General features: G+C 39.6%; 1 long non-coding RNA gene across 1 annotated transcript; it reads right to left on the bottom strand.

Annotated features, from left to right (window-relative positions):
* Positions 1 to 19,877: 19,877 nt before the first annotated feature.
* On the bottom strand, positions 19,878 to 21,219 carry LOC147418628 (uncharacterized). The gene is made up of 2 exons (XR_015187286.1): positions 20,758 to 21,219; positions 19,878 to 20,616 (listed from the first exon to the last, which is right to left on the bottom strand). It is a non-coding gene; the product is annotated as an uncharacterized LOC147418628 (long non-coding RNA).
* Between the last annotated feature and the right edge of the window lie 1,719 nt (positions 21,220 to 22,938).

Here is a 22,938-nt window from a genome sequence, read left to right as displayed (position 1 = left end):
GATAGTGGGAGATAGGGAGCTACATTTTGAGCGATTGGGGGGGTAGAGGGCATCGTAGCACACATCTGTCTCAGAGGAAGGAAAGAGAGAGAGAGAGAGAGAGAGAGAGAGAGAGAGAGAGAGAGAGCAAAGCAAAGAGGGCCACCATACCTGTTACAAGGAATATAGTTTTTCATTAAAACATTAAAGGGTAGAGCTACCATGGTTCCCTGACCCTGGTGATGAGTTCGAGTGCGATCGGCGTTCATTGTATCACCACTCATCACAGGGGCAAAAAAAACCCTCTCTCTTTTTTCAAAACTCACAATATGTGAGTGAGTATTGAGTTAAAAACCGGAAAAAAAAACATCATCATAGGTGATGCTAAGCCGAGCCATGGCACCCACCATAACCAAGGGATACATCCAAAAGCAAATCTAGATCATCACGAGAGACTAGCCTAAATAGGGGGGGCCAACCCTAACCCCACAAAAGACCGACACTGAGAGACACATACCATAGCATGCCAAACGGGTGGGGCCCATTGTCTCCATCAACAGAAGATGTCTTGCCGGGAGCCACCATGACGGTGCCGCTGTCATCAACCATCGTAGGCCCACCAAGAATCTCCACATAAAGCCGAGAAGAGCGATCCAAATCCAAGACGACATCGGGAGCAAAAAGAGACATTCACTACAAAGATCCCAGTCCCCAAGGGTGCATCTCTGGGAGCAAGAGCCGGTGGGGGGTAGCCACCATCGAGATAATCACACTTTTTGAACCAACCAGGCTTGCAAAGGGGAGCCACACCCCATCAATAGCATCCGCCCACTGCCACAGAACTCTCCTTCGCTTGCCATGATCCCGCTCGAGGACATGCTATGCCAAGAAAGGATGGGCACGCCTATTGAAAATCTATTACAACCTCCCATGGGGCACTGATGTGTGTGTGTGTGTGTGTGTGTGTGTGTGTGTGTGTGTGTGTGTGTGTGTGTGTGTGTGTGTGTGTGTGTGTGTGTGTGTTTGTTTGTTATGAAAATCCCCTTTGATATACAAATTGTATAATTAAATTATACTAAACATCAATACAATAAAACAATATTGAAATATGAAACACTGTTTCCATTCATAATATTGATCAGGAGTACATTATTTTGCTACAGAGGTAGTGGCGACGAATCCTCTCTAGAATAAGACTGAAGTTTATACCTGCCACCATCCAACAATACAGATGTATTAGAACACACCTAAGCATTGCGGGTAGACAAGTACCAGGCAACCACAACCGCTTGTTATCATTGTCAATGTTGAGCTTATATGTGAAGCTACTTAATATATGGCTTCTCTATATATGGCACCCAGGTCCCCTCTATATATACATCATCTCATGTGTATATTCTACACACTTTGGGGTTTTATTTCTGTGCTCTCTCTTTCTCTCTCAACATGGTATCAGAGAAGTATGTTTTTATTTTTTATTTTTCTCCTGATTGAAAACGATTTTGCACAAAACTCCTATCTAGAGACACTGGAATCGATGTGGTCTACAACTTTGCAGAAGAAAGTTTTTTCAAATTCTGCACCGATTTTGAGTTATCGTTCGCGAACTGCATACATACCTAAAAAGCAACTTTTGCTTTTTGTTTTTTATTTTTTTGCTAATTGAAAATGATTTTGCAGAAACAACCTTCTATAGGCACTGGAATCAATGTGGTCTACAACTTTGCAGAAGAAAGTTTTTTCAAATTCTGCACCAATTTTGAGTTATCGTTCGTGGACTGCGTACATACCTGGAAAGCAACTTTCGTTTTATGTTTTTGATTTTTCTATTAAATGAAAATGATTTTGCAGAGACTACCCGTTCAAGGCACCGGAATCGATGTGATCTACCACTTTGCAGAAGAAAGTTTTTTCAAATTTTGCACCGATTTTGAGTTATCGTTCGCGGACTGCGTACATACCTGAAAAGAAACTTTCGTTTTATGTTTTTTATTTTTCTATTAATTGAAAATGATTTTGTAGAAACTATCCGAGAGAAACATCGGAATCAATGTGGTCTACAACTTTGCAGAAGAAAGTTTTTTCAAATTCTGCACTGATTTTGAGTTACCTTTCGCGGACTGCGTACATACCTGAAAAGCAACTTTCACTTTTTGTTTTTAATTTTTCTGCTAATTGAAAACGATTTTGCAGAAACTACCCGTGTGAGGTACCGAAATCGATGTGGTCTACAAATTTACAGAAGAAAGTTTTTTTTTTCAAATTCTGTACTGATTTTGAGTTATCGTTGGCGGACTGCGTACATGCCTGAAAAGCAACTTTTGTTTTTTGTTTTTCTTAATTTTTCTCCTAATTGAGAACGATTTTGCAAAAACTATTCGCTCGTGCCATCGGAATCGATGTGGTCTACAACTTTGCAGAAGAAAGTTTCTCTAAATTTTGCCCCGATTTTGGGTTATCGTCTCGGACTGCGAATATGTTTGAAAAGCAAAATTTTACTTTTTGCTTTTGATTTTTCTCATAATTGAAAACTTCTCAATTATATTTTTTCTTCATCAATCATATATTTGTTACTGACGTAAATTTGCTACAGAAGCTAGTTACATATCGTTCCGCTTCAGTCGAGCCATTGATGATTATCCAAATTCTATCGAGCTCCTGTTGATACGTGATCTTTTGTTATATGATATACTCGTTCATTGATTCTCATATAATTATTCTTCTAGAGATATAGTTTACGTCGTTTTATTGATAATTTCTCGTTGATACCATAGTGATTTTGATGGTACCATGATGATGTTTTGTTAGTACTTTGGTCATGGTGATTTTTGTTGATACCATGATGATATTTCATTGATACCATGGTTATTCTCGGTGATGCCATGATGATATTTCGTTGATACCATGGTTATTATCGGTGATGCCATGATGATATTTCGTTGATTCCATGGTGATTTTGGTTGATACCATGATGATGTTTTGTTGATACCATGGTTATTCTCGATGATACGATGATGTTGTTTCGTTGATACCATGGTTATTCTCGGTGATACCATGATGTTGTTTCATTGATACAATGATTATTCTTGGTGATATCATGATGTTGTTTCGTTGATACCATGGTTATTCTCGGTGATACCATGATGTTTTTTTTTTTTCGTTGATACCATGGTTATTCTCGGTGATATCATCATGTTGTTTCGTTGATACCATGATGTTGTTTCGTTGATACAATGATTATTCTATGATGCTTTTCGTTGATACCATGATGATTTATTCATTTTTATTGATACAATGATGATATTTTGTTAATACTTTGATGATACTCATTGATATCACTACGTTGATAAATGTCGTTTTATGTAGTATATACATGTCGTTTTATATACACATGTCATTTGCATCACGTATCATGCATCTTGTACTTCTTATGTTCATAATTTATATCCACATATGTTGTTGTGCGTATATATGTCGTCAAAAGAGTGGCGTCGCGAACCATCTCTTATGGCATTGTGACGTAATTATTTTACTAACGATGCTAATAATTTTCATGACTATGTTTTTTGAGTCTATGATCTATGTAGGATTGATCAAAGAATTGATTTCATGAAGACAAACTTGGTGACAATAAAAAGATTTATGAAGACATGTTTGGTGATGCCATATTGATGACAACATGAAGATATGTTTGGTGATGCGATAGTGATGACAAGGTACACAGCAGATTCATGGAGGCACTTCTGATTACAAGCTAATCGACAGCCTTTACATCTCTCTAATCGATAGCCTTTACACCGCTTTATTGATCCTTTGTATTCATTATTATATTTGATAGGATAGGGAGTGATGTAGCTCCTCATAAAATATTCATTGTAAAAAGAGTGATGTAGCTCCTCATGAACATTTGTATATTCAATGATTTTTATAATATAACGGTGGGTGTATATAGAGCTGTGGGTTTTTCCCTTGATCCCCCAAGGGTTTTTTTCATCCACAGTTAGGGACCCTTATTTGAGCGGGGGTGTTGAGCTTATATGTGAAGGTACTCAATATATGGCTTCTCTATATATGGCACCCAGGTCCCCTCTATATATACATCATCTCATGTGTATAACCTACACACTTTGGGGTTTTATTTCTGTGCTCTCTCTTTCTCTCTCAACAGTCAATCCCGAAAAACACCCACCGCTCACTCAAATGTCACTACAACATTAGTCATTCAGGGTAATGTACAATAACTTTTGTCTTTTCTGGCAAGAAAAGGTCTAGTCCTAGACATGGTTATGTCATTTGTATCGTGAGTAACTACCACAGGGTTTGGTTTCTGTTTTTTACGTTCTACAAGTATTTTCTCATTGATAATTGCCATTCTGACTGGATCAGTACATACACGCATTCTAGCAGTACTTTTGTAACTATATTCCATGCTCTTAGCTTGAACCTGAAATAAATATCTATTTATGAGATATTGATAATATATGAAAAGTGTACCAAAAAAACCAGATATCACATTCCAAATACTATGGTAACCTTACAAAGCCAAATACTTTTTAAAGTGTTTTTCTTTTTTAGGTTTTTGATAAAGAGACATATACTCACTTATGTTAAAAATAGATCCGAAGTTACAAATCATCAATAGATTTTACCAGTCAGCTATATGTTTTGCAACATGTGTCAGATAACCCACTTACCAAATGTCATTACCATAACACTATAATTACTGTAATCGTATTATGTTGAGACATTAAAATTTTGCCAGAACCTTGTTTATTTTTGTGTCTTTTTCCAAAAAAAACCAAATATCATGATTGTACTTGTCTTAACCAACCCGATTTTTAACAAACCTTATTTCTTAATGCCAATCAAGTATTCTTAAGTATGTACAACCATTGTTATTACAGCATTCGGAACATCAAATGATATAAAAACTATGCAAGAACCACTATGCGGTATCAGCCAGATATTGGTTTGTTATTCTCCTACCTCTTACAATTTAGCCAAATCCCTATGGTAATACATTTTTAGTGTTTTAAAAGCACGTGATTAGTAAGCCAGTGTTTAAAGGAAGTCGTGTATAACTTAGGCCACAAACAAAGCAGATTGAAGTACTTAAACTATTCCAAAATCCAATTATTGCCACTATTTCATCCCAATAGGTATGATTACCTATAAGTTTACCATTCATCTATATGCTTTGTAATATGCAATAGATTATCCATTGTCATTATCACAACACTACAGTTTCAATAAAAAATGTTCTATCACCAATCTCGAACCATGTCAAGATATTAAAAAATTGGCCACAACTTTGTTTGTTTTTTGTCTCTTTTCTCAAAAAAAACATATCTCATCATTGTACAATCATAACATACCCGATTTTGAACCAGATTTTAATGACCATCAATTATTCCGGAGTAGGTACAAACCCTATTTTTACAGCATTTGGAAATCAAAATGGTACAAAGATTATGCATGAACCATCATGTGGTATCCGCTAGAACCAGTTTATTACTCTTACCTCATATAATTTTAGCCAAATCCATATAGCATTATATAAACAACACAAGATTAGTAACTCACTGTTTCAAGGCAATTTTTTATACCTTCGGAACAAACCAAATTGTCAAAGCAAATTCGACAAAGTAAATTTGAGGTATACAGAAAAGATTCACTGTACAGGTATTGAAATTAATTCATCCCAATAGGTATCACTACGTACGTGGTTATTAGTCGCCATTTGTTACGATGAAGAAGATTGTAGTAAGAAGCCCTCGATGCTGAGACAGCTCACGGACAGTTTTTTCCGCGATAGTAGGGTCGTTAGTATATCGAGAAGCATGTGCTTGCATGAATGTGAGTGATTGTGTCTGGCTTAATAAATGTAAAAGAGTACTCTCCCTACCATAGCCAAGAGCAGCAGAGTGTAACCCTACAGCGAATAACACGCAAACGATATTGTGCGCAAGTATGTGGTAAAGCCCTGTGTGTGCTCCGTGTATAAGCATGTATCTCTTATATACCCGAAGCTCAGATGCAGAGTACAGTGCCATGCCAGCCCGCTACCGCTTACGGCTGTAAATACCTATTAGGTAAAGAAGTTATATTTAGTATTATGTATTAAGGGTTCAGTTATTGACACCCCATTGATCCCCCACCTCCATGTGATCGGCCATAGTGGGAATTCCCAGAGAGCAAAAATAGGTTTTCATTATAAAAAAGGAATATTACAACCTTATGTAGAATCCAAGCATATGGAATACACGAGGGGGGGGAAAAACCATTTACGGCTTTTGAGACTACATCACATCATTTTCATCCTCCAAGTCGAGTGAAGATCGTGTTCATATGCTGTCCGAGGGAAAAATGGTGGCCAAGGAACTTCCTAAGACAGATTTTTTCTGCATACACCATCATGTACAGTTTTATTCATGAATAGAAACAAAGACATGTCCTGGACATATTGCTAGTATGAAATTTTTACTTTGAGAGTGCCAGCAAAAAGCTACTATGGAGTAATGGTATTTCAATTTTATGATGTTTTTTTTTTGGATTTTGTGGATAGCCCGTTATTATTCCAGTAATTCCTCCAACTCATCCCATGTTATGAGAGAAAGAGAGAGAGAGAGAGAGAGAGAGAGAGAGAGAGAGGGAGAGAGAGTGTGTGTGTGTGTTTTAGAGAGAGAGGGAAGGAGGGTGTCATAAGAATAATTCGAATAGATATAAAAGATCTACTCAAGAAGTTTTGATCTCAAGGTCTAAAGAGAGAGAAAGAGAGGATTTTCGTCTTTGTGGAGTGATTATAGGGACTACAATCCACTCTCCTCACTTGTGCATTCACACACACACACACACAAATAATTGCATCTCCCTATGAGCCTACAATTGTCCATAGGGAGATAAAGATGGAGGAAAATAGAAAGGGTAACTGACAACTTGAACGCCTGTGTGTGTGTGTGTGTGTGTGTGTGTGTGTGTGTGTGTGAGAGAGAGAGAGAGAGAGAGAGAGAGAGAGAAGTTTTGATGTCATAAAAACACATCAAGAGATCTCAAATCGCTATTTGACAAGTCTTGAACTTAAGACCTCGTATTTAAGAGAGAACTATGATAACCAATCTACCACACGCAAAGGTTATTATAGTTTCCTTTTCTTATTCACTGAGAGATCCCAAAGATCTACCCCCGATAACTATTTGAACTCAAAACTTTGTGTGTGTGTGTGTGTGTGTGTGTGTGTGTGTGTGTGTGTGTGTGTGTGTGTGAGAGAGAGAGAGAGAGAGAGAGAGAGAGGGGGGGGGGGGGGGGGGGGGGGGGGGGGACAAGGAGGGAGGGAGAAGAAGAGAAATTTTATTGTCATAAGAGCAATTTAAACAGATATCAAAGGTCTACTCGACGAGTCTTGATCTCAAGATCTAATAAGAAAGAGAGAGGGAATTGCAATCTTCTTGAAGTGATTACAGGGACTAAAGTACACCCTCCTCGCTTGTGGCGCGTGCACACACACACCTTTATGTGTATGTGTGTGACCCTATGGCGATGCTTTCTTAACTGCAGCAACGCGCGGGTCACACACTAGTTTTGTGAAAGAAGCTTACATTTCTTTCTATAATTAGAAATTATTGCATGCCAACAAAAGGGGCCTCAATAATTAAAACAAGCTGAAGTCTTCACGGGGGCCTTTAAAAGGCAAAAATGTGACTATTGAGGGGTCATGAGAATTAAAAATCTATTTTAAAAAGGTAAAAACTCATCCTCTCACTTGCAATTGAAAGCCAAGCGCTGGTAATATGCACTCAAGCTGTTAGATTCTACTATCTTCAGTACCTATGTGGACAGCCACCAATCGTCAAATTTTCGAGAATGGCACCATGGCAACTACATTATCCATGAAAGTAGTGAAATGATTATTGCCATGGGAAAAAAGAAGAATTCGGACGAGTGGAGCTAGGCATCTCTAACTGTCATTACCTCTTGCAACGAGTAATGATTTGCCGTTACTTGGCACTGTGTAAGCCTTCTGATGTCTCAAACAGACCTTCAAGGCTCGATATGAGCTTGAGGCTACTACTATACATTTTTTGATGTTTAATACAATACATCTATTCACAATTGTGAGTTTGGCCAAAAAAAAGGATGCTCTATAATTTTTTAATAGTTTTTTCAATAAGTTTCTTGGAAAAACATTTCAAAACAAAAAATATTCTAATATTTTAATTAAAAATGTAGATTTGATAAGCATAGAAAATATGAAATTAAATAATTAAAAAATAATTTTTTAAATAAAAAAAACCTTTATCAATATCTCATATCATGGGATCAAGCTCTTATATATTGTTTATTTATTTGTTCTCTAAAAGCTTTGTCAAGCATGCCAAAAAATGAATGTATGTCTTGACTTTTTTAGAATAGCATTCAAAAACTTAGGATCTCTTTCTATTCATTGAAGACTTTTAAGCTCGGTAGGACACTTATCAAACAAGAAAATTTGAATGACCTTGGCCCCATGGGTACTAAGGCCTTTAGAGGCTAAAAAGAACCTCTTTGCATAAGAGGAGCATGTAGTGCATCCATTGGAAACATCCTAAGGTTCACAAACATTATTCATAAATTCTATACACACATATATTAATTAATTCTTTTTATTTCACCTTTCATTTCACAACTTCACATGGCTTTACATTTCTTGCATTCTATAGGTTGATTTTAGTAAGTGTTAACATTCGAGAAAGTCTCTTTTATTAGGTCGAGTTTTCTCCTCACAAAGAAGAAAACTAGAAATACTGACAACAATTTAGAGATTTACAAAATTTTTGGACGACTTTCTCACATATTTCATCGATTTATCTTCTGTTTACTATGGTTTCCAGCTAGCTAGTCTTGATTTTCAATCGGCTCAAGACTAAGCGGGGGCAATTCTTTTTCAAACGCTGATACCAGTTTAATTCAACCTAACAATTTTTATCATTTTCTTATTGTTTTTAAAAGCCGTCGTGACCCTTTCACTTGTTTGAAAAATGCCATAGAGGGGGTGGTGGAGAAATGGTGCAATTTTTTAGCCGTTGATGTAGAGGTTGTAGATTATGGACACATGTCCTCTTGGGTTGAAAAGAAAGGTTTTATAAATATTATATCTTCTTTAAAAATTATAAATGGTATTTCTATCATTGTAATTTGATCTTTCATTTAAAGCTCTCATGATTTCTTTTTTTCGTTTGTCTTTGTTTATTTGAACAGCTTAAAAAAGCCTTAGAGAACAAAGCATTCATAGAAGTTTGATCCCATGATGTGAAATATTACAATATTTTGATTTGTGAAAGAATCTTCTCATCTAAGGACCTCCTATAAGAACAAGAACGTTTCATTAGATTGTTTTCTTTTTTTAATGCTTATTATACCTACATTTTCTTATGAAGGTATTAAATTATTATCGACAACAGCTAGCTCAGTTGGTTGAGCATTCGATCTCTGTGACTCGGGTTATGGGTTCGAGTGATGCCCGAAGACACACTTTTATATCTGATCGGACAGGAATATCGGAACCGCTACAAAAAAAATTATTATCAGCTTACTAAAACAGTTCTTACAGAACAAGACATTAGGGAGTGCATTCATAGAAGTTTGATCCCATGATGTGAGGTATCGTAATATCTCAATTGTGAAAAAATATTTTATTTAAGGACCTCTTGAAATAAATTATTTTATTATTATCTATGTTTATTAAATCTACTTTTTAGTTTATAATGGGGTCGCTTTATTTTGTTATTTTTATTTTTACTTTTTTCTATTTTATTATTTTATTTTATTTTAGAATGCCAATATGATCTTTTCACCTTGTTGTTAAGTGGACCCATTGTATCAGACAAGGCATCTCTACTACTTCTTTATGGAGCTTGGGAAAAATGGTGAGACCGCAAGGCATCCAAGGGTCAGCTTAAGGGTGACTCCACTTTTTTCATTTTGAAGGTCATAAAAAAACTCCTCTTTTCTTTTCTACTTTCACACAAATTTTAACATCACTAGTTGTTGACCATTTCACCTTTATGTAGATATGTGTGCATTTGTGTGTGGGGGACAGGGGACAAAGGGAAAATGCATGTCTCATATCCATAATCCATCGTCAAAGACAGTGGTGGGGACTAGACCCAACGGCAAGTTGGTTTGAAACCGCTAGCTTGTAATTATGTGTATATATGAACAATACAATTTTACATTGAAACAATACAGGTGCAACATTGATAAGTGGAACCCCCCCCCCCCCCCCCCCCCCCCCCCCCCCCCCCCCCCCCCCCCCCCCCCCCCCCCCCCCCCCCCAAAAAAAAAAAAACCTCAGCAGGCGATCGTGACTCCTCAACGAGTCACAACTTGTTTTCAATAATCAAAGGGGAGACAAGAAGTCCCCATTGTGTGCATAGCTAGAGAGTGTGAATACACACACAAGCAAAAAAACAATTCCTGCAGATAACTTTCTATTCTTTGCACACACACTAACACACGCACACACAACGTTCACACGTCAAAAAGCTTTGAGTTTTTGCTTTTTAAGAGTGTGTGTGTGTGTGTGTGTGTGTGTGTGTGTGTGTGTGTGTGTGTGTGTGTGTGTGTGTGTGTGTGTGTTCACATGCTTTTTGGTCGTGCCAATGTAGATCCACACCAAATGTAAAGGCAATCAATGTCACCATAAAAGAAACTATCGCTAAATCAAAGACAATCAACCGCGACTTTTATGACAAAATTGCTCTCTATAAGGAGAGCAGAGTGACTATCTCCATGTTCTTTTGATCACTTTTGTTATTTTTCCAAAAAACATATCAACTAATAGCTCTTCCCCACCCTCTAAACCATCTTTAGAATTGACTTGCCTTTTGTCTTCCATAGATAGCCTCACATCCTATGAAGTTCAACCATTCAAACCAAGTTTTGATCATTGGTAGCGGGCGCTCCAGATCTGTTTCACGTGACTCGTCTTGTCAACATTGGGGACCCTACCAGTGTGTATGTAGGTACCATCTTTTCTCCAATTCATTCACCCCATGCAGTAGATCCCAAGGATGTGAAAATGGATAGTGAATACATTGTGGATCCCAATACTCTTGAGATGACTGAGGACTAGGATGACATATTGGACTACAAGATATACGTGACAGAAGAAACTATAATTTAACAATTTGTCATGTCCGTCATTGTCCTCGAGAAAGGGCAATGTCACATAGCTACCTTGTTAAGTTGCATTCTTACCCGATTAAATATTTTAGTAGTGGCCATTGCCACAACACGAGATCATCGAGGTCGAGACCAATTTGGTGTACATATGCAAGAAGTTCATTGTAGTTTTCTAGATGCCATACTAAAGTAGGTCGTATTGTGAACACTTGAGACATTTTCTTTTAGTGTTTGAATCGTTGTGTAGACACACTCTTTGTAAAGGAAAGTAAATGTGAGTAAATGTGAATTTTTTGCTAAGATTCACTATTTGGGCCATATTCCATCCGTTGAGGGAATGCGAATGGAGCTTCAGAAAGTTGAGGATATTCTCAAGTGGATAGCACCAAAAAAATCTCAAAGAATTGGAGATTTTCCTTGACATATCAAGTTTCTATTGGCATATATACAGTGTGAGGCGAAGTGGATACATGCGAGTGCGAGTGTAGAGTGCAGGAGTGTGTATGCTTGGTGTGGGTGGAGTTGTAGTGGATAATACACCACTGCTCCTTATTGCTTTTTGTATTAAAGAGTAAGGTTAGATACAAAGATTGACGGTGCCCGACCAGTATGGCATGCACCCTTACAATCTCCCACTTGAAGGCCCTAGTGGCCCAAGTGGCCTATTGTTGCAGTTCTTTTTGGCAAGGACATGCGGATTTTGACCAAGAAAGAAAGCATCTACATGACAGCTTGAGCCGCTTTAGCGAATTTGCAATGGTTATTTTATTATAAATTATGATGACGATCTCACTTGATCTGCCTTGAGGAGTTATTTTAAGCAGGCAATGAAGACACCGCACCTATTATGGCATTAGGCTTAAAGAGAAGAAACCTTGGAGATGTTCAATTTGATGACATCGAGGTGATCATGCTTTCTATGTCTCTCGGTGGTGCAGAGTCGACTGAAGAGTGCAAATAGTTCTAAAATATGAAGTTGCTTTTGAAGTGCTGCTTGTGGACAATGATTGCGACAAATGAAGTAAAAGCCATTATGAGGAGGCACCTCGCTTTTGTACATATGTTGGAATGTTCGCGATCATAGGAATTGAAGAGAGAGTGAAGAGAGCGTGAGAAGAGGACAATAACTTCCCTAGCTCCCATGCATTGTGGGTGTGTGTATGTACGAAAGAGCGTGGAGGTTTTGAAAGGAACTTGACTCGTCCAAGTGCTCCATATGAACAAGGCCAAAGATTTTTTTTTAATTAAACGTATATGATTATGTTTTTCTTAAGGATATTGAAGGACCACCACCCAGACTGGAAGTGAAACGCCGCACTGAGGGGTCGGGTCGATTGCCATGAGAAGGCATGTGGGATGCAAGGAGTTAGAACGTAGGGGGGCTCTCTGCAAGGGGCTGTGAGAGACAGCACATCCCCCCCATCAGGATGGTCTTGGTATGTATGCAGAGAGTGTGAGAGGAGTCGAGAGATAGACACTCTTTGTGCTATATCGAGTATGAGAAAGGGGGAGCGACCTTCTGTGCAAGCAATCAAGGAGTGATAGAGAGAGGGTGAGAGTAGAAGGCGCACTTTATGGGCCACCTTGCACAATAGAGAAGGGGAGAGAAAGAGAGAAGCTATGAACAGAATTTGAACAAAGGAGAGTATTCCTGTGACGATAAGAGACATCGTTTCAATGCATGCATAAAGAAAAGTTTTGGAAAGATTCAGAGTTGAAGTCTGAGCCGCTAATAAGTCTCTCTTCCATATTTTTGTAAACATTGGTGAAAATTTGATGATAATAAAAAACATAAGTCACACATTTTTACTGTCTTTTTCTCTACATATTGATATTGATAATAAATATCAATATTGATATTTATTATCAATATCAATTTGTACTGTCCTTTTCTCTACATATTGATATTGATATTGATAAATATACCAGTGTGTTCATAATTATGTTTTCAAGTATTCTTGAGTGTATGCAGCCCGAGCATTGTGTGGGTTTGAGGGAGAGTGTCTAACACAAGCTCTTGTAGATGATTTAGCCGCACTTAACTCTTATAGGTTCCTTTTTTTTTGGGTGAGCGTAGCAGATAGCTTGAGCTCTCTGGTCTTTGCTAGGTTTTTCTTGGTCTAGGCCTGCTCCATGGCCCATGCCTAGAAAAATATCTATCAGTGGCACGTCTGGTGGGACTAGCTTGCAACATTTATGTGTTCTAGCAAAAAGCCTGCATCCTAAATGAAGATTTTTTTTACCAGTAAAAAAAAACATTGCGCTCTTTTAAGGAAAAAAAGATGAGTTTTTTAAAAAATATCTCTCTTTTGACGAAGATTATCTCTTGTTATTCGCCTAGCTTGTACTTGTAAACTTGGACCCAAGCGCCTATAAATCCCTCTGTAAACTCCCATATACCTGAGTGTTTTAAGTCATTGAGAGGGCCCCACTTGAGGTCATTGGAGAGTCATCAAGGATCATTAGGAGTGCCAAGTCAAGTCATCAGTGCAAGGCTAGGGATGATTACCAGTTTGCATCTTTGTGTGATTGCATATTGTCCACCTCTGGTTTGTTCATATATTTTTTAACATACATCCTCTGTAGCCCAATGGATAACGCACTCATCTTAACCAAAATTTTGGGTTCGACACTAGCACGCTACTTTTCCCCGCAGGACGCCACTGTTGCAGTTCTTTTTGGCAAGGACATGGGGATTTTGACCAAGAAAGAGAGCATCTACATGAGAGCTTCAGCATTTTAGCAAGTTTGCAATGGTTATTTTATTATGAATTATGATGACAATCTCGTTTGATCTGCCTTGAGGAGTTATTTTTGACGGACAATGAACATGCCGCACCTATCATGGCATTAGGCTTAAAGAGAAGAAACCTTGGAGATGTTCAATTTGATGAGATTGAGGCGATCATGCCTTCTATGTCTCTCGGCGGTGCAGAGGTTCGAGTGAAGAGTGCAAACAGTTCTAAAATATGAAGTTGCTTTCGAAGTGCTTCTTGTGGACGTTGATTGCAACAAATGAAGTAAAAGCCATTATGAGGAGGCACCTCACTTTTGTACATATGTTGGAATGTTCACTAGCATAGGAGAAATTGAAGAGAGAGAGAGAGAGAGAGAGAGGACAATACCTTCCCTAGCTCCCATGCATTGTGGGTTTGTGTATGTACGAAGGAGCGTGGAGGTTTGAAAGGAACTTGACTCGTCCAAGTGCTCCATATGAACAAGACCAAAGAATTTTTTTTTATTCAGGCTAGAAGTGAACCGCCACACTGAGGGGTTGGGTTGGTCGCCATGAGAAGGCATGTGGGATGAAAGGGGTTAGAGCGTAGGGGGGCTCTCTGCAGGACCGACCGAGGGTGGGCCATAGCACTGTCATGTGCGCAAGTTTGGAGTTAGCAAGAGAGGGCGGGCTGAGACCCGGGTGGCATGAAATATCGCCAGACCGAGTGTGAGGATGCACGAGGGGCTTTAGTTTGAGGAGCAAGGTCTGCATAGTGCAGGCCATGATGAGGAGTCGCATGCATGAGAAGGCGGGCCAATTTTTTGCAGCATGTGGCGCAAGAGGATGTAGGGTAAAGGGGCCAATTACCGGACATGCCCCTTTTTCAAGGCCTGTCTTTACCCCAATAAAAAGGGTACTTTTGCCCCAGTAGAAGTACAAGCTGGAGTGAGAAAGTGGTTAGCTCTCTGACTCACGGAGCACTCACGTCCGTTAGATCGCGAGATTAAGCCCTCTCGTGGGATTGTCCTCCTTTTGCCCCAGATTGCGTCCACTTTCAGGGTCTCTATTTTGTTGAACTAAATATCAAAATCATGTTGCGCAACTGACGGGATCTCCATCAGAAGACGACACACATCTTTTGCATGATGTCGACCTCTTGAGCTTCCAAATGAGCTACTCCATACCTCGAATGACAAAGCACATCCTCTACTTGAGCGACCTCGATCTCACTGTCCTTAATATGGGACATTTACCCTAGTGAGAGGGTTGCAGAGGAGAGGAAGCAAGCAATCAAAGAGAGAGAGAGAGAAAGAGAACCTCCTCTTTGTAATGTTCTAATTAAGATAGCATGATAGGATTGACAGAGGGCGGGAAATCATGATCAGTAAGAGAGAGCCGAAAGGGGCTTTGAGAGGTAGCGCATCACCCCCATCAGGATGACGCTGGTATGTATGCAGAGAATGTGAGAGGAGTCTAGAGATAGACACTCTTTGTGCCGTATTGAGTATGAGAAAGGGGGAGTGACCTTCTGTGCAAGCAATCAAGGAGTGATAGAGAGAGGGTGAGAGTAGGGGGCGCACTTTATGAGCCACCTTGCACAATCGAGAAGGGGAGAGAAAGAGAGAAGCTATGAACAGAATTTGAGCAAAGGAGAGTATTCCTTCGAGACTACGACAATAAGCGACATTGTTTTGATGCATGCATGAAAAAAAGTTTTTGGCAAGATTCAGAGTTGAAGTCTGAGCCGTGGATAAGTCTCTCTTCCATATTTTTGTAAACATTGATGAGAATTTGATGATAATAAAAAACATAAGTGACACATTTGTACTGTCTTTTGCTCTACATATTGATATTGATAATAAACATACCAGTGTGTTCATAATTATGCTTTCAAGTATTCTTGAGTGTATGCAGCCCGAGCATTCTGTGGGTTTGAGAGAGAGTGTGTGACACAAGCTCTGGCAGATTATATAGCTACACTTAACTCTTTTAGGCTCCTTGTTTTTGGGGTGAGCGTAGCAGATAGCTTGAGCTATTTGGTCTTTTCTAGGTTTTTCTTGGTTTGGGTCTGTTCCATGGCTCAAGCCTAGAAAAATATATATCACCTATGTTAGTACAAACCTGTACAAATGTGAATCGTCACGAGGCTTCACCCTAGGTCCATCATCTCAATGCAATGTGTGAACTGCTCTGTGGGTAAGCTCTTTGTAAGAGCATCTGTAGAGTTGTCATCCATGTGAAATTTGGCTAGCTCAATGCGTTTGCTAGCCAAAATATCTCTTTATCACATGATACACGACCTCGATGTGTTTCCACTTGGAATGAAACACGAGGTTCTTTGCTAACGCAATCACACTATGGCTGTCACAATGTAACACTAGAGTTTGGGGTATACCGAGGTCTCTCACTAGACGAGATAACCATACGAGTTTCTTGCTAGCACTGGAAATTGCAACATACTCATCCTCAGTGATGGAAGACGAAGTGCAATTTTGGAGACATGATCTCCAAGAGACTAATGCTCCAGCAAACAAGAAAATGTAACGAGATGTGAATCTCCTAGTGTCCACAAAACCTGCATAATCTGCATCAATGTATCCAACTATGGATGTATCCTTGTTCCCAAAGAGTAAACACTTATCAGTTGAACCCTTGATGTATCTCAAGACATGTTACACTGCTTCCCAATGCTTTTTGCCTGGATTTTCCATATACCTGCTGACCACTCCCACTGCAAATGCAATTTCTAGTCGCGTGCTAACCATTGCAAACATGAGACTGCCAACAACTACCAAAGAATATGGCACCTTTTCCATCTCTGCCTTTTCAGCATCCAATTTGGGGCAATCATTCTTGATAAGTTTTACATACACAGCCATTGGGGTACTCAATGCCCCCCCCCCCCTCCCCCCCTGCATGTTAAAACGTTCCAAGACCTTGTGAATATACTCTTCCTATGATAGTTCAAGTATTTCACGCTTACAATCTCTCTTGATACGAATACCAAGAAAATGATGTACATCGTCCAAATCTTTCATGGAAAATTGTTTCGTTAAGGCATCCTTGAGAAGTGCAATCTCATCTTTGGACTTCTCACCTATAAGCATATCATCCACTTACAAGATCAGAATGATGAGGGAACCGTCGTTCAACCTCCTTGTGCACAAGCAGTGATCCTCTTGGCTCCTTACATAACCTTGGGATTGAATGTACATATCATACTTGATGTACCATTGCCTTGAAACCTGATTTCGTCCATACAAAGCTTTCTTTAGTCTACACACCAGTTTTGCCCTTGTTGGCTTCTCAAGCTTGATCTCAAAACCTTCCGGCTGCTTCATGTAGACATCTTCTTCAAGATCACCATGAAAAAACATCTGATTTACATCAATTTGGACCAATTCCATGTCTTCAATGGCTACTAAACCAAGCACAAGACATAGTGTAGTCATCTTGACTACTGGAGAAAAATTCTCGTCAAAATTGATGCCTTTTTTTTGCTCGAAGCCTTTAGCAACCAATCTAACCTTATACTTAGGCTCGGGATCTTCAGTTGTGTACTTCTTGTACACACATTTACAATGCAATTCTTGTTTACCCTCTCGTAACTCTGTCAATTCCCAAGTTTCATTTGCTAAAATCGAGTTATACTCAGATTGCATAGCGTGCTCCCACTTCACACTACCTTCCATCTGAATAGCTTCTTTGTAACAAGTGGACTCGTCGCAATCAGTGACTATCACATAGTCCAATCCTCGCTCAAATCGTTCAGGGGCACAAGATACACGAAAAGATCTCCTCACTGCCTAATTGTTTGATTCCGCTCTCTTTGGAGTACTATTAGTGGTATAAATAGCACCAGTAGACTGAGTTGGTTTTCCCAATTTGTGGTGGCTACATCCTCAAATCTGACTTTCTGATATTTGACCTCTTTAACATGCTATCTATGCATTTTAGACTCATTGAATATCACTTGTGACCTGCAAATAACCTTTCTAACTTCTGGGTGTCAGAGACGATATCCCATCGCTCCATCAGCACCATAACCAATAAAGATGCACTTGTGTGATTTGAGATCCAGCTTCTTGCGAAGTTCTTTGGGAATGTGTGAAAATGCTTCACAACCAAATACACGTAATCTATCAAAAGTTGGCTTCTTGCCAATATAAATCTCTTGCGGAAGTTTGAAATTCAGCAAAGTACTAGTAGGCGATGTATTTATGATGTGTACAATTGTCATGACAACCTCTCCCCAAAACTCAGGAGGTAAACTCGCCATAGATAACATGGTTGTGACTCTCTCTTGAATCATGTGATTCATACGCTTAGCGATGCCATTCTGAGCAGATGTGTACGGCATGGTAAACTATCGCCGAATCCATTGTTTGATACAAAAATTCTTGAACTTTGTGGAGACATACCCTCCACCATTATCACTTTGAAAAGCTTTTAGCTTTTTACTAAATTTGGTTCTCCACCAAGGCTAAGAATTTTTGCAATGTAGTAAATACTTCGTCTTCCTCTTCAAGAGGTAGACCCACACCTTCCAAGTAGAGTCATCTATGAATGTCAAGAAATACAGTGCTCCCCCTCGAGATTTGTGTGAAATAGGCCCACATAAATCTCTATGAACCAAGTCTAGAGGGTTTCCCAACTCTCGATGTAATGGTGAGGAAGTTTGCCTAGTTTGCTTGCCATATATACAATGCTCATATAAATCAAAATCAAAAAAATTTAACACAGGTAAGTAGCCCAAACATTGAAGGGTTTTCATTCCTTTCTGGTTCATATGGTCTACCCGGCTATGCCACAACTCAGTAGTTGGGTGTTCGGCTACATAGATAGAACTCTCTTTCACTGAAGAGACATATAAAGTGTACAATGATCTAGATTTGTGATCTTTTATGACAGCCAAATTTACCTTACGCACCATTCACGATCCATTGCGAGTAACAGTAGTATAGCTTAGAGCATCAAGCTGACCAACCTACACCAAAATCTTAGTCAGTTTAGGAACATGTCTGACTCCAAGAAGCATAAATTTAGTGCTATAACTTGACACCTCACATACCACATATATCAAGTTGATAGAATCTCCAAGCTTGACTAAACCATGCATAGTAGAATATGTGGAGAACCATTCTCTATGGGGAGTAACACGAAAATTGACACCTGAATTGATGATCCAATTTTGCGCATAACACTCATCAAGAGCCAATAACGTATCAAGACTCAAATCAAAAGTGAAAACAAGCACATCTTGCACGTCAGGGACAACCTCTGGAGGTGGAGATTCAACCACATTGATCTCCTCTATTATCCTTACACCACTCTTTGGAGCATCAGACTTTACAATAGCTTTGTCTTTTTCACGTTGCAAAACACGGCAATCTTTCTTTAATGGCCTTTCTTATCGCAATAATAGCATTCTACATTTCTCAAATCACGGCTTCGACTCTTGCTACAATTTTGGCGATCCTTACAATCATGTGAAGGACCGTGGCTATGACTACGTCCACCTCTTTGCCTATGGCAATTATGGCCACTTGCCATATACGCATCTCCATGCCCGCCATCACTATCGAGAGATTGACATCTAATCCCTTCAATGATCCATGCACTGGTAACATCACTCAACTTCAGTTTATCGCCTGGGCGGAGTTACTACTTGCACTATTGAATGTATCCCAAGAAGAAGACAAAGAGCATAACAAGAAAATGACCTTTTGATGTCAACTGAGAAAATGTGCTATTGAACTCATTCAATTGTACACTAACGTCGCTACCTTCCTTTATATTCAAACACATAAGTTTCTTTGACTTTGTTAGAAACACTCTTTCCATCCCATAAACCCCACGCAAACGACCCTCCAAAGGCTAAGCAGACTCAAAACTAGCCACAGTCTCAGGCACGGCTCTTCCAGTGTTCGAGTCTCAAAAATGGTCGAGAAAACTATCAAACTCGCCAAAAAAAAATAGCTCCACAGAAAGTACAATAGACAATAACCACAATTCAATATACATGAAAAACCGTGCACAAACAGGCGACGTCAGAAAATTGTTGCATGCAGTAGACAAATCCTTACAAAAATATCTTCTCTCAAAAGAGTTCAATGACATTGTATGTGCTCAAAAAGTATGCATCTTTCAACGCATAACCGTCCGTAGAGAAACTGTTGTAAAGTGATTGTCAAAATCGCCTGAAAGGCATTGTGCCTGTACGTATCTGAAACTTGTAAACCTGTTAAACTCCACCTGTAATGTCGATGCAAAACATGATGCCTCGACCAAAAAAAGATCTACGATCAGATCTCCAACGCTAACAACACCTGTGATGTTGATGCCGAATCTACGTCTCCAAGCAATGTGCTCAAGAAATCGCGTCTCTCGAGAGACCGCTAACTCAACAAGTAGAGTCTCTTTGTGTCCGCTAACACTAATCGAGAAAAATCTAGCTCGGGGTGGGAATCGTGGACTGGGGCGAAATCCACAGGTATATGCATCAAGAAACCACAAAAGGCAGACATCCAAAACTCTGATTGTGTCTGAGAGTGATGTCGATGCCGTAAAAACAGATGTTGGAGATGTCGTAGCTGAAGAAGAGGGTGCCGGAGATGTCGATGAGAGTCGATGTCAAAGCCGGATGTGCACACACACTCTGTGTGTGTGTGTCGATGTTGGAGAATGGATGTCGGATATCCAGAGCCTGGATGCCGATCGGAGAAGCGATAATGTCTCTGCTCTCTCTCTCTCTCTCTCTACACACACACGGCCGAGAATCCTCTTATCTTTCTCTCTCTACGCACACAGACAGAGAGGATCTCTCTCTCTCTCTCTCTCTCTCTCTCTCTCTCTCACACACACACACACACACAGTAAGAAGAAGCGAACGATGCTACCTTGCTGCATATCCTCTAGTGTTAGGAAAAATTGAATGCAATGCTGCCAGAGCTCTTAGCGTTAACGCTTTCCTCCAAGAGCTCCAAGAAAACCTTTTTCCTGCAGACTGTCAAACATTTGAACTGAGTGTCGAGCTGCTCCAGAACTGTGATTTTTCCCCTGCTGTAAGGCTTTGAGCATTAGCTCAAAAACAAGAGCTCGTGCACGCATCGCCGTCGCACCAGAGAGAGCCGTTGCGCTCTGATACCACTTGTGAGGCGGAGCGGATGCGTGCGAGTGCAGAGTGCAAGGAGTGTGTACGCTTGGTGGGGGTGGAGATGTAGTGGATAATACACCACTGCTCCTTATTGCTTTTATGTATTAAAGAATAAGGTTAGATACAAAGATGGGCGGCGCCCGATGCTTGGCATGTATGGCTTGCACCCTTACTATGCAGAGATCGCAATCCCTTCTAATTACGATTTAAGTCAAAAAACTAGTTGAGGAGACACCCAATAGCAAAGATGTGGAAAATTCAAAGTGACAGTAGCTTCGCTATCAATTTTGAGTATTGTGGATCTCAATGAGCCATTCAGATAACTACTAACAAGATGGATGTTGGGATAGATTTATTGCAAAGGAGACGCGTTGTTGCATTGAAAGTAAGAAGTTCAATCGTGCTCAACATAATAGCATATGAGCGAGAGTTAATAGTGATTATACATTCTCTTAAAAAGTGGAAATGTTACCTGTATGGTGTCATTTTCTAAGGTCCAAACCGATCATGAAAGCTTGAAATGGCTTTCAAGTCAAAACGAGTTGAAAGGTAAAAAAAATCCGAGTGGACAAAGATCCTACAAGAATTTTATCTTCAACTTCATTATCACTCTGAAAAACACAATGTGGTGGTAGATTGCGTCGAATCGCATGCCGGCCAACAATGAGCTAAGTTTCGCGATCTTCAAGAAAGATTTCTTGGAGTCCTTTCACTAAAAGCTGGCATGTTGTATGCAATTGCACTCTTGTTTCATAGCAGCCATGTCCTTCGTTTGAGGAGTGTTAGTCCGGAGCGACTAGCAAAAGTCTCAAAGAGCTAGTTTGAAAAAACTCTCAAGGATGGAACATTCATATTCTTTGAGCAAAGCTTCAAAAGGGATGATAAACTTCATCGGGGAGAGAGATTTGCCAACTAGTCCTTGGATGATGGGTATTGTCTTTATAAGAGTGGATTTTGTGTCCCTACTATTGATAACTTCAAGCGTTGCATTCTTGTTGAAAGTTATAATAACCCGAGTGCAGCTCATCCCAGATACATAAGACCTATGCACTATTTAGGAGGCACTTTATTTGGCATGTTGTTACAAAACATCCACAACCTGTGCTACAATGCAAGAAGTGTCTTTGTCAATAAACATGAACGCCTCACTCAATTTGAGCTTCATATCAAGATTCATGAATCTTCTCCCTCTCCCACACAAGTTTCCTGTGTCTTAACGATGTGAAATAAAAGTAAATTTTTAGAATTTCTCTTGTTTCAGTAGGGGTGCCCAACTAGATAGACAAATTTCAAGTATGCTTGGGAGCCTTGCTTGTGTGTCTTGTGATTGCTAGAAAAAAAGTGTAAGACTATTGGGCCCTGACTACCACCACTGCCTCAAAGCTTCCCAAAAAGCACATGAGAAAATCCTTACATTATCAATGATGGCATTATTTAATTTTGTCTTTCGTGGCAAATTTGATGCAAATTTCACATCACTAAAAATTACAAAATTTCCAGATTTTCCCCATAATTACCTTGTTCCAACCGTCACTAATATGGCTCCTCTACCCTGTACCCCCTTCCAAACAAAATGACTACATCCTACAAAGAAATTATGGAGCAACCCTGCCCAGCACACGGATTTTGGAGCAACCCTACAAGCACATGATGCACCATCTGGCATACAACTCTCCAAAGCTGATTAAAAGGTGACCTCCCTCTACCCATCAATGGAAAAAGGGGAAAAGGAAACAGACCAATGGCCTTTGTTACAAAAGACCAGCAATCCATGTCATTCATGTTTGAGATCATCATTGTCAAGGGTCCAAATGAGCTAGGGTTATAGTAACTTATGCTTCGTTCCAAGATAGGACCAATCCTCCACCAGCGGCTCAACCTTGCATCTCACCACATACAAGAACATCTCTTGGCCCTGTAGCAA

The sequence above is a fragment of the Adiantum capillus-veneris genome, chromosome 30 (genome assembly GCF_014529385.1).
Source record: "Adiantum capillus-veneris isolate H3 chromosome 30, ASM1452938v2, whole genome shotgun sequence".
NCBI classification, from domain to species: domain Eukaryota; kingdom Viridiplantae; phylum Streptophyta; class Polypodiopsida; order Polypodiales; family Pteridaceae; genus Adiantum; species Adiantum capillus-veneris.
The sequence above is the reverse complement of the archived record's forward strand: the minus strand, read 5'-3'. Positions and strand labels throughout refer to the sequence as shown.